The 12,400-nt window shown below is 35.9% G+C and overlaps 1 protein-coding gene across 3 annotated transcripts in view; it reads left to right on the top strand.

Moving 5' to 3' along the window:
* rbfox1 (RNA binding fox-1 homolog 1) overlaps nucleotides 1-12,400 on the top strand; it is a 252,524-nt gene that overhangs the window by 77,729 nt on the left and 162,395 nt on the right. The window lies entirely within an intron of this gene.

Here is a 12,400-nt window from a genome sequence, read left to right as displayed (position 1 = left end):
GAAAAAACTGTGCTCCAAACCGTCTTTCGCGCACGGCAGAGAGGGAGAGAGCGAGAGACCTTGCGTGTGTACCTCATGAAGCGCATGTGAGACAGAGAGCATCCTGATTGTCTGATTGATAAAAATCGAGAATCGAATCGAACTGTGACCTTAGAATCGAAAATGTAATCGAATCGACGATTTGGAGAATCGTGACACACCCCTACTAAGTTTAAGGGCCAGGTTTACTAAACAGTGCAAATTTACATGAGAGCGCAATCCCATAAAAGCGCAGATGGGAGTGGCAAGTTCTGCACGTGATCTTCTGATGACACGCAAATAAAAGAACACTGACACTACAAGATCATTTCTGTTATGACCAATGCAATCTACCAAGAGCAGCGCAAATTAGTGTCTGGTTTTAGACATGCTTTTTTGGCTGTTAAATAATGGCGACAAATACCAGTAAATTGACGACCACAAATCTTAGTAAATCACCTTGCATTATCCATTTAAATACTCTCCTCCAATAAATTTTGCATCTGAAAGGGGAAACTCCTACAAATGCATATTAAATAAGATCAGCCACAAAAATAACCGTGTCCACACCTTTTCAGAGCTATAATTCTTTAGTGTTTTTTTTGTTTTTGTTTTTCCAAAAGATGGTTTGCACTTACGCAAGCTGTTTGTACATCTGGCCCTAAAATTGAAATGAAAACTTAAAATATAAAAATATAAACTAATTTGAAATTTTAATAAATAACATGATATTATATAAATAATACTAGAATACACTGGTGGTACCTTATATGCAGTGTAACAAAATGCTAGTTTTAAAAAAATTGTATTGCACTCAGCTTTACAGCCAAGTCTGTTGCGCTGTCATATTTGTTTAGGCTATATTTATTTAATCAATTTGAATAAATTGATTAGTTATTGAAATTGAAATTAGCCTGTTCAAAAAAATCTCAAATGAGTTCAATTTTATATTTAGACAGATATTGCAATCCTTTAAATAAATTTAGTAAGCAGCTTGTAGCATACTACTCTTCTTTGACTAGCTTAACTAATTAAATGTATGGGTAGTTTCATAGTATTTTTCCCTGCTCACAGTGTGTGGAGCAACAGCAGACCTGCATGGATCTATATATGTTGTGGATCAATGGTTCTACAAACTGAAATTGCTCTAAGGGCTTTCATTTTATTTTCTCTTTGTTGTGTATGAAGGTAGATCTACATCCATGCTAGGGAATATCAAATACTGCTTTATACTGTATATATATATATATATATATATATATATATATATATATATATATATATACAATTAGTTTTTTCTTTCTGAAATGAAATGGGCAGATAGTATGATCATTATGTTTGTTTGATATAAGATGCATTCTTTTGAGAACAGTTCATGCCATCAGTAGCATGCTAACTAGGTAGTAGTCATTTTCTCTATGTGCAAAGGAGCTCCCGTACCAAATCAGTTATATTATCTATTCAGATGGACTCTGAGAGCTTTGAAGGCCACTTAATTAGCCTCCTCAGTGGTGACTGGATATTTGACCTTTAATTGAGTCTTTTATGGTGGTTTCTCTTAAGTGGGATTTTCAGGAGTAAAAAGGGGAGAGGGGCGAATGGAGAACCAAATGTTTCTTGATTTTCCCTCTCAAGCATAACAGTGGGCCTCAATGGCTGAATGTGAGGCTCTGAAAAGTTGCCTTTAGTGAGGATGAGGCTCAGAAATAACACTTCCCTGACAACCAAGGCTTGCATCAACCTTATTGCGGGTCACGTTATGGGTGTGTGAGTGAGTGAGCATGTGCTATGGTGTAAAAAAAAAGAAGAAAAAAACCCTGGTGAACTCATGGCAGGAAATGCATCACGAAATGTTAATGCTCCTTTCCTCCAATCCATTCCAAATGCCATGCAAATTGCTCAATAAGTCATTGCCTGTGCTCATTGGCTGGAAGTGAAACTGCGGCACCAATCTCTGAAGCCTTCCTTGTGTTTGACCGCCGCTCACAGTAACCCGGCAGAATTACTGAACGATGCTGATGCCATGTGACTGCCAGTGCAATTCATTGCTTGGCCTAAAAAGCTTTGGATGCACTTAAGAGGTTGCAATGGACGTAATGAATAAATGAGTGCTATGAAATTACTCCTTCCGGGAAAGCACTTTCTATCTGTGTTGGTAAGTGATCGCATATCTGGCTGCTGTGGACACCTTTGTAAACATCTAAATCTCCTGGCATTGACCAAACCCCAACTAATCATTATTTCTACTTCCTCTTTTAATCAAGGGTTCTTCTCGAGAACCATTCCTCTTCGTCTTATACGCATAAATAAATGGTGACAGCGAGAGCAGGAAAAGGAGAGAGAGTTTGGATTTCTTAGATGGCACACTCGTATCTAATGATTATTTTCCATTAAAAATGGTCTTGGAAAGTCTAGATGTTAGTCAGGCTTTGAATGCGTGTTTGGTTGGTTAAATCAAGTCACTTTTATTTGTAGAGATTTTCGTAAGTGTTTCAAAGCAGATTTATATAGTAACCAGTAATGAATCCAAAGGCAACTTTTGTTTTTGCATGTTTTAAGGAAAATTGAATCACTCATTTTATGAGAATTATGTGTGAATTAACATTCATTTTTAAACATTAGTGATGCAAAATATATTAAAGTATGTTGTTCGTACAGTTAACAGTTGGGAGGCATTATTTATATTTTTTGGGGCATATGTTTGATTGTATTAGATCTTTTAAGTCTATCTTAGATTTCCAAATTTTTTGATAATATTGCAATTTTGTGTGTGATTTTTGTAAATAAAACATATAATTGAAGCACCTTTTACAAGAAAATACTATTTCAGTCTTTAAACCTCAAAATTGCATGTTTAATTTACCGTTACTTGCTCACTGTTTCTTTGTAATTGTTTGTTAAATTTACTAGCTATTTCTGAGTGAAAACTGTTTCAAAGTAAATTCTACACCATTTTTTTTTGTGTGTGTTTATGTAGATGCCCTTACTAATTGTTGTCAAGTTGAATATGTATTATAATAAAAAGTACCACTGACAAGTAACACAAATGCAGGCAGGGTCTGTATTTTATATATGCCCCATTCTAAAATCATTTCCGTTTGATCCAGTTTAAGTAGTGAATAGCTCAGATGCTCTGACAGGATCTTTTGCGTTGGCATCTCCTGGCTCTGAGGCTTATTGCATTTTGGATGGTTTCTTAGTGTCTTTGATGGTTCTGTGCCATTCTAATTATTTTAAAAGTTTGGCACAATCGATGTAGATTTGACGGCAACAGAAATGGGATAATTGATGGAGAAAATTGCAAATAAATCCTGAAGTCTCCAAGCTGTGGCATAGCAGCAGTTCTTCTTACCTCCGGAAAGCTGTTCTCATCTGAGTTATGGGAAGGGTGTGTGGCTGAACTCGCCCGATTGTATCTCCACTGCCTGCTTACACCAGAACAGTCCATATATAATTATTCACTGCATTATAGGCGTTGCATACGGAATTGCTAAGATCTGCAGGATGCCGACACTGACCACGCCATGGCTTTATGTTGTTTCTGTGATGTATCACCTAAATGAACTAGATTAAGCAGATATCATGTGTTGAGTGCATAATTGCATGATGTGTGTAAAAATGGCGAGCAGATGATTTATCTCACATCGTTTGTAACTGAGACCTTTCCGCCAGCCCCTCAGTGCCCGGCCATCATTTGTCTGCCTCTGCATAAATGATTTACCATTGTAATTAGCACCTGTAGCCATCAATGAGGAAAACATGAAACTAAATAATACGGTTCTGACAAAGCAGAATCACCCTAATCAAGAATTAATTATCAGAAAACGTTATCATACTGAATCAAGTTAAGATTTGCAATTAGTGTCACACAGGTTATAGGTGTATACACACACACTGATGTTCAGAAGTTAAGGGTAGGTCTGAATTTTAATGTTTTTGAAAAAAAAGTCTCTAATACTCACCAAGGCTGCTATCAAAGACCAAAGACAGCGCAATATTTTGAAATATTATTAAAATTCAAAATAACAGTTTTCTATTTTAATATTTTAAAATGTAATTTATTCCTGTGATGTCGAAGCTGGATTTTCAGCATCATTACTCCAGTCCAGTCATCAGTGTCCTTCAGAAATAACGCTTATATTCTGGTTTGCTTCTCAAGAAACACTGGTTTTTCTTATTATCAGTGTTTGAAAACGGTGCAGAGCTGAACGATTTTTTTTTCTACTGGCCCAGTTGGGACAGTGGTGACAATTTTCTCTGGCCTCACCAAAAAATGTAAATAAATAGTTAAATTGTTGTTGTTTTGACCCATATTCTAATAAATAAACCACCAAAATGTTATATACAGGGGAAATTTCACAATTTTCGATTGATTCCAATTTCGATTCCCTAACAAAAACTGCTGTGATATAATGTTCAAACATTATTGAAGGGAGTCTTTCATAATAAACCACAATGAACACTAGTCTTTACTGTATAAAGTGAAGTGCTGTTTTTTGTGCTTGAATTTGAATAATTAAAAATACTTGAATGTTTATATTATACCAGACTTAAAAACATGTGCAAAAGATAAGCTTCTTTCACTCCATCGAACAGTCCTTATTGTCGAACCCTACAGTGGCTTAAAGGGGTGATGAACTGAGAAATCAAATTTTCCTTGAGCATTTGACATCTAAAAGGTCATAATATTAAAAGAATATCCTGCAAGTTTCAGAACTGAAAACGTCCTTATCAGTCAAATAAAGATCAACGACTTCAACATTGCCGGTTTAGCCCCGCCCACCGATTCACGCATTACACGCATAGCTAAATAACATAGGCCTACCTCGTGATGACAATCCAGATCCAGCTATCGAGCAATACAAAATATTGTGCATAATTTCTACTCAAACCAAAGTAGAAATTATGTGAAATACACCACATGTCCACTTAATTGTGATATTGTGTTAATATAAAACTAACTAATGTGATTTCCTGCGGTAAACAGAACAACTGCTTGATCAAAGCACTTGTGAAAGGGAGCTGCTTGCCTGGACAAGACAGACTGCATTAGCATTCTCCAAAGCAGCTTCCCCTGACATGTGATAAAATAGCATTCAGTTCAGTGTATTTGCATTTAAAATTGTAATTCTCATTCACATGGTCTATCTACCTGCTAGATGAGATTGGTAGCCCTTTAGAATAATTGAGAGGTACGAGACAGGAGGGATGAGAGATGTTTTTTTTTTTTTCCCGAGCTATAAAACACACAGACTGCTCATGTGGGCCAGGAGAAGAATATATTGATGGGGTTCCAGAACTCATCAGACAATTGTTCGGTCAGGCTACTTGCATTAATCGTGAAATAAATTGAAAAATGCAATCAATGATTGGAGAGAATGTTCTGTGGTAATGATATCACTTTGAGATAATCCAATAATTGAGAACTTGATGTATTCTGTGGTGGTATTTCTCTGCTCAGCCTGTCAAAATAAAGTATCTGGAGCCATGCGGAGTGAGGGGGACAGGCTCATGGAGGGCGACTAATCCTCCAGCTCCCCTTTAAGTGTTTGGGGGATCAGAGCCTCAATTATATATCAGAGTATGGTTCATTCTCACTGTGTAAAACCAGTTGTCCAAAATGGAGTAAAAGGTTGACCTATATGATGCCAACGGATGAGAATGTGTTGAATTTAGTATAATAGAAATTGAAGGTATTATTTTAATTGACAAACATTTGATATGTAACCATAAAATGTAATTACTGACTTTATAGAGCTTCTTCATTGTTTTACATTTTACTGTACTTTACTATAGCTATTTTTTTCCCATTTTACTCTTAAATGTATAAACATATAATAGATAGATAGATATATATAGATAGATAGATCGATAGATAGAACTTGCAATTTGTTGGTTTGGTATTAACCTCAGCATACAGCCAAGCAGTTTAACAGCTGTATACATAAGGAACATTGCTCAATTGTCCCAGAAGTCCCAGCACATGTGCTAGTGTGTGTTTGGGGGAGGGTATAGAAGCGAGCAAATTGGCCTCTGTTTTGCCATTTTGTTCAAACTGAGCCTAGAAGAAGAGTTGGGGTAATTGTGGTGGATCAGCAAGAACAAAGAAGGATGCATCAGTGAGTGTGATCTCTTTTGAGAAGATGTCAGGAAAGGCTATGTGAACCTGCAGCCCGGGCTGATGAAGGTCTATAGATTAATGAGCACTGAATTCATCCTCCCTCTATCTCTCTTTTTACCCTGCCTGTTGTATCGACAGCATCATTTTGCTTTTAAGCCCCAAACTCAATATTGCAAGAGAGAACCCTTGCTCTTGTACACGTTTGGATTGGTAATGAGGAAGCACTATTTGTACCTTAATGATAATAAAAAATGATGTCACTTTAATAATCACTTTAGTGTGGCTACTGTATGTTTTTTTATGATTCATAACTTATTCTGTAATCTTCTAATCAAATGGCTATAATCTCTTCCTTTTTAATGATCCAGAATAAGTGGATCATACAAAGTGATGAATGGGTGAATTGATATGGCCATGTTGTTGTTGTTTTCAGATGATATTCATATGGGAGTGTTGGAATAATATACATTTTGTTGTGTAGGTTTTTAAGGTGATCTCACAAAAGGTCAGTTAAGTTATAAAAGGAAGTTGCCCATTCATTCACACCATTTAGTTTTTCGCCTCAAAACAATGTATCCAATTATTGGTCACTGAAAAAAAAAAATATATTGATGAGCAGTAATCTGAACATTTGGGTGAATTATCCCCTTAAATGACTATGAATGTTACGACCCTTTATAATAAAGTGCATAAAGAAGAAGTCACATTCCTTCAACATAGAGGAATTACAGGCACCTATTGACCTTATGTAGCCCCGCCCCTTTTTAGCAATGCATTTGTTTTTATGAATGAACCTCTCGTTTTAATGTCATTTGTTATGGCATCCGCTTCAAACATTACAATGCTCATGACAACTTTAGTTAACTCTACAAGAAGTAAATCCACTTCAGCTCATTACACCTGGACAGCGATGCCATAGAAATATATAGGACTACCACAAAACACACAATTCTGAAGATGGCTGCGTGTTTATTTCTCTGGTGCATAAGGTCTATTGGCATGTTTCCTCTCAACAGCTTTGGCAACATCATGCTGCAAACCCTAGACTTCTCTCTGATGTCCTCAAAAGTCTGTAACGGTGCACCTAATGGTATGAAGGCCCTGCCAGTCCAGATATTCTAATATTGATGAAGAGTCTTAAAAGGCTTAGATCTGGCTGCCTCTTCCCCTCCACTCTCTCTGATAAGCTTAGTGTTGTGAAAGTGCAGGATTCAGTAGGGCTACTGCAGCATTGGGGATTTCTGCTGGCTCAGCTCTCACTTTCTTCACCCACCCTCCTTTCTCATTATTCCTCGGAACAGCGCATAAATTAGCAGAACCTATAGCTCTCTCTCTCTCTCTCTCTCTCTCTCTCTCTCTCTCTCTCTCTCTCTCTCTCTCTCTCTCTCTCTCTCTCTCTCTCTCTCTCTCTCTCTCTCTCTCTCTCTCTCTCAGCCAAACATTTTAGAAATGTATTCATCAATGCTTAGAGGGACTGGAATGGCTTTTCTAATACAGATGCCATTAGCATTTTATTAGCATTACCTTTGATCTAACATCAATAGGTTTAATTGAAATAAAGTGCTGCGTTTTCACTGTATAGAGAACCGCAGGGTTCAATTTTGGGCTTATCTTTATTCTAACATCAGTGGATCGCTATATGTTGTTATGGACATTTTATCCCCTGGAGCATGTCATGATTCTGTGCTTCCTGCTAAGTGGTGAACGATATGGCTGCAGATTTATCTAGTAACTCTTTCTATGAACCATATACATGTGTAATGCTTTATACAATTATTATTAATAGTCTTCTCTATTGTCTTATTGTAAACCATATAATGACTTTAATGTGCTCATAAATAATGTTAACCACAGTAATGTGTGTGTGTGTGTGTGTGTGTGAAATATTTTTAAGCATTTGTAGCTTACATTATATATTAAATGTATAAAAGCAAATTGATAAATTGATTTTAAATAATGACAGTCTTAACTTGTACAAGTCTCATTGGAATATCTTATATATTTATATATTTATTGATTTAGTGATTGAGTGACTGATTGGTTGATGTTAAAAAGGGACAGTGACTAAAATCAATGTAATTGTTCTAAAAGAACATCATATTCTGCTTCTAAAATAAACTTGTTAATCTTGTTAAAATAAAGAGATGTTAATTTACAAGAAACAATTTGAAATTATAATATAATGTTTATTAAAAGCCATTTGGAAAACATTTCTGTTATTTTATATACAGACCTTGCAGAAATTGTTACTTTTAATTATATAATCAAATTGTCTTAGTGTCATTGTTAGATCAAATATTATATTATTATGTCTTGGAATACTTGACGCCTGTGCCAAAAGACACACTCAAAAAAAAAAACCTTTAAACTAACTTAATAAAATTATGGACAGTGGTTCCACACAATCAAATTATTTTGAATGTGAGCTCCTTGTGTTGTGACAACACAACTGATTGAGAATCCATGTAATAATAATGTCCAAACAAATCAATAGAATTGCTTCCCTGTAACTTAAATCTTTTAAGTGTAGTGAACATGCTTTAGTTTTTTTTTTTTTTTTTTTTTTTTTTGTAGCAAGTATGTAGTATTTTTAGAGTATATCTAGCTGTTAGCCAATAATAGCATATTAACAATTAAATGCTAAGATGTATATGCATTTTCAGCAAGACGGTTTAAACTTAATCTGAATCAGTCCAGATCCTAACCAAATGCTCCACTCTTCTCCACAATGGTAACCCACTAATTTAAATGGTTATAATAGTTAGTTATAATAGTATAATGGTTATAATGTAATTGAACATTAAACACAATTACACACTATAAAGTTTTCCTCTTTCCTAGTTTTCTCAAAAACAGATGAAATATCTCTTAATTTCAACATTTATTCTCTCTTAATTCTGCTAGGCTATATACAAAGGATGCTGGGAACTAACAAGCACCGCCCAGTTTTATTTACTGCAACACAAATCATTAATGTAATCTAACCCAAACGGATTAAGTAAACTTTAATTTCACATATTTTAAGCAGATTGAACACAATCAAATTAGGTTTAGATAAAATGTATAGCAATTGTTTACAGCAATTTGAAGAATTTTTTTTTTTCATTGCAGTATATTGAAATCATTCCAGAAAAGACTTTCCGAAATACTAACAGAAATGAAAAACTTTGCCTTTAGGTTAACTTTATGTTTTCTTTGAGGCCATGCACATTGCCACCTTTTTCACAAGCCATCTTCATCCAATACGTTGGAAATCCTCACATCCGGATTTTTTTGAATCGCGAACACACATTAGTTTAACGATTGATAATTAAGTGGAAAATTATACAGGTTAAGTTAATTAAACCAACCCAATACAATAGTGTTTTGGTGGTAAAACAAATATGTGTGTCACTTCAACAAAAAAATATTTGGGTAAAAAGAACAGTGCCACAAAACCATTTTTTTGAGTACGCAACACAATTTTCAACTAAAAATAAAAAACTTTTAATGTGCACGACAACGGCACTCTGAGGCCCTGAAAATGCAAACTTTGAAAATGGATTTCAAAGGGCTCGTTTTTGAAAACAATATTGTTATCGTCTCTCCATGTAAACTACAAAAAAAAAAAAAATACTGTATGTGAAATTGGTAACATCATGCACACGTGTATTCTGTGTCCAGTCTATAGCCACGTAGTGTTTCTTTTAAAAAGTAACATTGCCAACTATTGGCCTGGCTGCATTACTCAGTGTTTTTTGTTTTGACAATGTTGTTGTCTGTATGTGAGAAACCCAAAGAAAAAAAAGAATGTTTTTGTTTTTAATACATCATTGTTGTGTAAAGGTACCCTTAATTCCATCTCTGGGGGTCTGGTGAAGTTTTCACAGATTTATCAGGGGATTGATTTTCAATCGTAGCACAGTGCCGACTTTCCTTTGTTTAGTTTCTGATTTTCTGTTATGCTTTCTTCCTCGGTCTTGCTCTCTTCCCACTCTATCCATCGGTCCGGCTGAGCGCAGTCTTCTGTGTCAGCTTAATAAAGTCATTCTGCTCGGCCGTGTTCTGCCGCTTGTACTCAGCAGAGTGCTACTTATTGACATTTTTTCATTCTGCTTTTTCCGCTGCATGTGTAAGACCTATAGAGCTCATTGAGGGACTGAATTAGGCCTGCTCTCTCTCTCACTCCCTCTTTCTTTAGCTCTCCATTCTGCAATTCTGTGCCGCAACAGTTCAGTATTACCCTCCATCTCTGTCTGTCTCTCTCAAGTACTTTACGCAAGTCAGCGAGAGAGAGAGAGAGAGAGAGAGAGAGAGAGAGAGAGAGAGTATTCTGAGTGAAAAGGAGGGAAGCAGACCATTAGAGGTAAAGGATAAGCAAGCCCTTCGAGAGTCCTTTTGTCCTTTCATACGGAGGAGGGCTGTTTGCGCTACTATTGTTGGTTTTCCCCTTGATTTCATCTGGAAAGTATCATTACCGAACAAGAGCCTCTTCTGAGCGGTTTGAGCCTATCTCCACACAGTATGCCGCAGCTTTTGTGGAATTGTGTGTGCCTGAGAAGCCCTGAAAAGGGAACTTGAAACAATTTACACCCTGTTAGCAATCAGACTCCACTCAACACATGGGATTTAGTTCATATAAAAATGATTACGTTTGTTAAAGAGCCCCTATCATAGCATTTGAAATGTTCCCATTTTTGTTTTAGGAGTTCCCAAAAACAGTTTAACGTGCATGCAAGGATAAAAAACACTTTATTTGTCTTATAATATGCTTTTATTTTGAACTGATTTGCTCAACGACTCCCAAATGATTCGTTCGACGATTCATTTTCCCAAACACCTCCTTTGAGTGACGCGAATCTGCGGCGATTGGTCAAATGACCCAGTCAGTTGTTATTGGTAAACCGTAGGCAGAGACTTCGGTAACGGAACGCCCATAACCAGGATTATAGCTTGTCAAGTGTTGAAAATTGTATAGTGTTTGAAGAAAAAGTGCACTTTCCACACGGTCCCTTACTCAAGAGCAAGCTTTCCCGGCGAAACTCAAATTGCGACGGCTTTTGAAGGGCAGTGCTTATTATATAGAGCGAAGTCATATTTGGCTAAGTCGTTTAGGAGGTAATTGCCATTTTTCAATGAATGTCTGGATGTACAACTACATTGTGCATGCTACAGAAAACATAACAGCAAACATTATTAATATTACTTACAGATTGTGATTCGGAGGATGACGAACCTGATCCATATGCACTGGATAATGAGCCCTCTTTCATGAACGACCGGCTTGCTAATGATTCTTCATTAAAATGATGAGAACACAAGGTTCGGGCTATACTGTTGCAAAAATGAACTCTGACCACTGATTCTTAACATGCTCGTCCCTGGACAATGGAAACAAGTGGCTGAACTGTCTTTGCAATGTAGAATACAGCGTCTTCTCGACATGATGCGATTCAGCTGAAGTATTTGAATGTGTTCTAGACGTCACTTCAAGTCTGCGCGCGGAGTTGTTGGGAGCGGCCAATGACCTCTCTACGTCACGATGTAACAGCTAATGACTCGTTTCAAAAACAATTAATTTAGACTCAGAGTCGACTCTTACTTTTGAAAGACAATAACTTTATATACGGTGCACTTTCAGATATAAATCTTTGCAGGATGTTTTCATTCCCTTAGAGCTATATTCCACACCATATGAACAGTCATTTTCAAAAATCCATGATAGGTGCTCTTTAATGAAGTATACCTATAAAGTATTTTTTTTTTTAATGAACACATAATTGTTTGTAATAAATTGAATCATGTCCCCATACCATTATCCACACTTATTATTACATGCTACATATTATATCAAATTGTGAATATATGTATAATAACTGTTTGTGCATGTGTGTGTATGTGTGTTTGAATGTGAAAAGTAAACAATATATTTCTTTCTAGTTTCACCTTTTGTAATATCTCTTCAGTGATTGACTTTTCTGCCACTCCTGTCTCAAATAATCAGCATCTGGCATGAAATAGGAGAAATGGCACATCAAGAAATTAATTGAATTAAAATGAATTACTTGGAAAAAATTGTATTCAGTTGACAGCCTTGATGATATAATGACATAAAGTTATAAAAAAAAAAAAAAAAAACACAAAAAATGAATGTCAGTCCTTGTTAAAAAAATAATAATAATAATAATAACAGAGAGGGGAAAAATGAAATGGTTTGAATTTCAGATTTCAGCAGCACAGGACTATATATAAAAATGTATGCCAGCGGTCTGAATCCAGAAA

The sequence above is a fragment of the Pimephales promelas genome, chromosome 3 (genome assembly GCF_988280905.1).
Source record: "Pimephales promelas chromosome 3, fPimPro1.hap1.1, whole genome shotgun sequence".
Lineage (NCBI taxonomy): Eukaryota > Metazoa > Chordata > Actinopteri > Cypriniformes > Leuciscidae > Pimephales > Pimephales promelas.
Note: the sequence above shows the minus strand (reverse complement) of the source record. Positions and strands in the feature narration are given on the sequence as shown.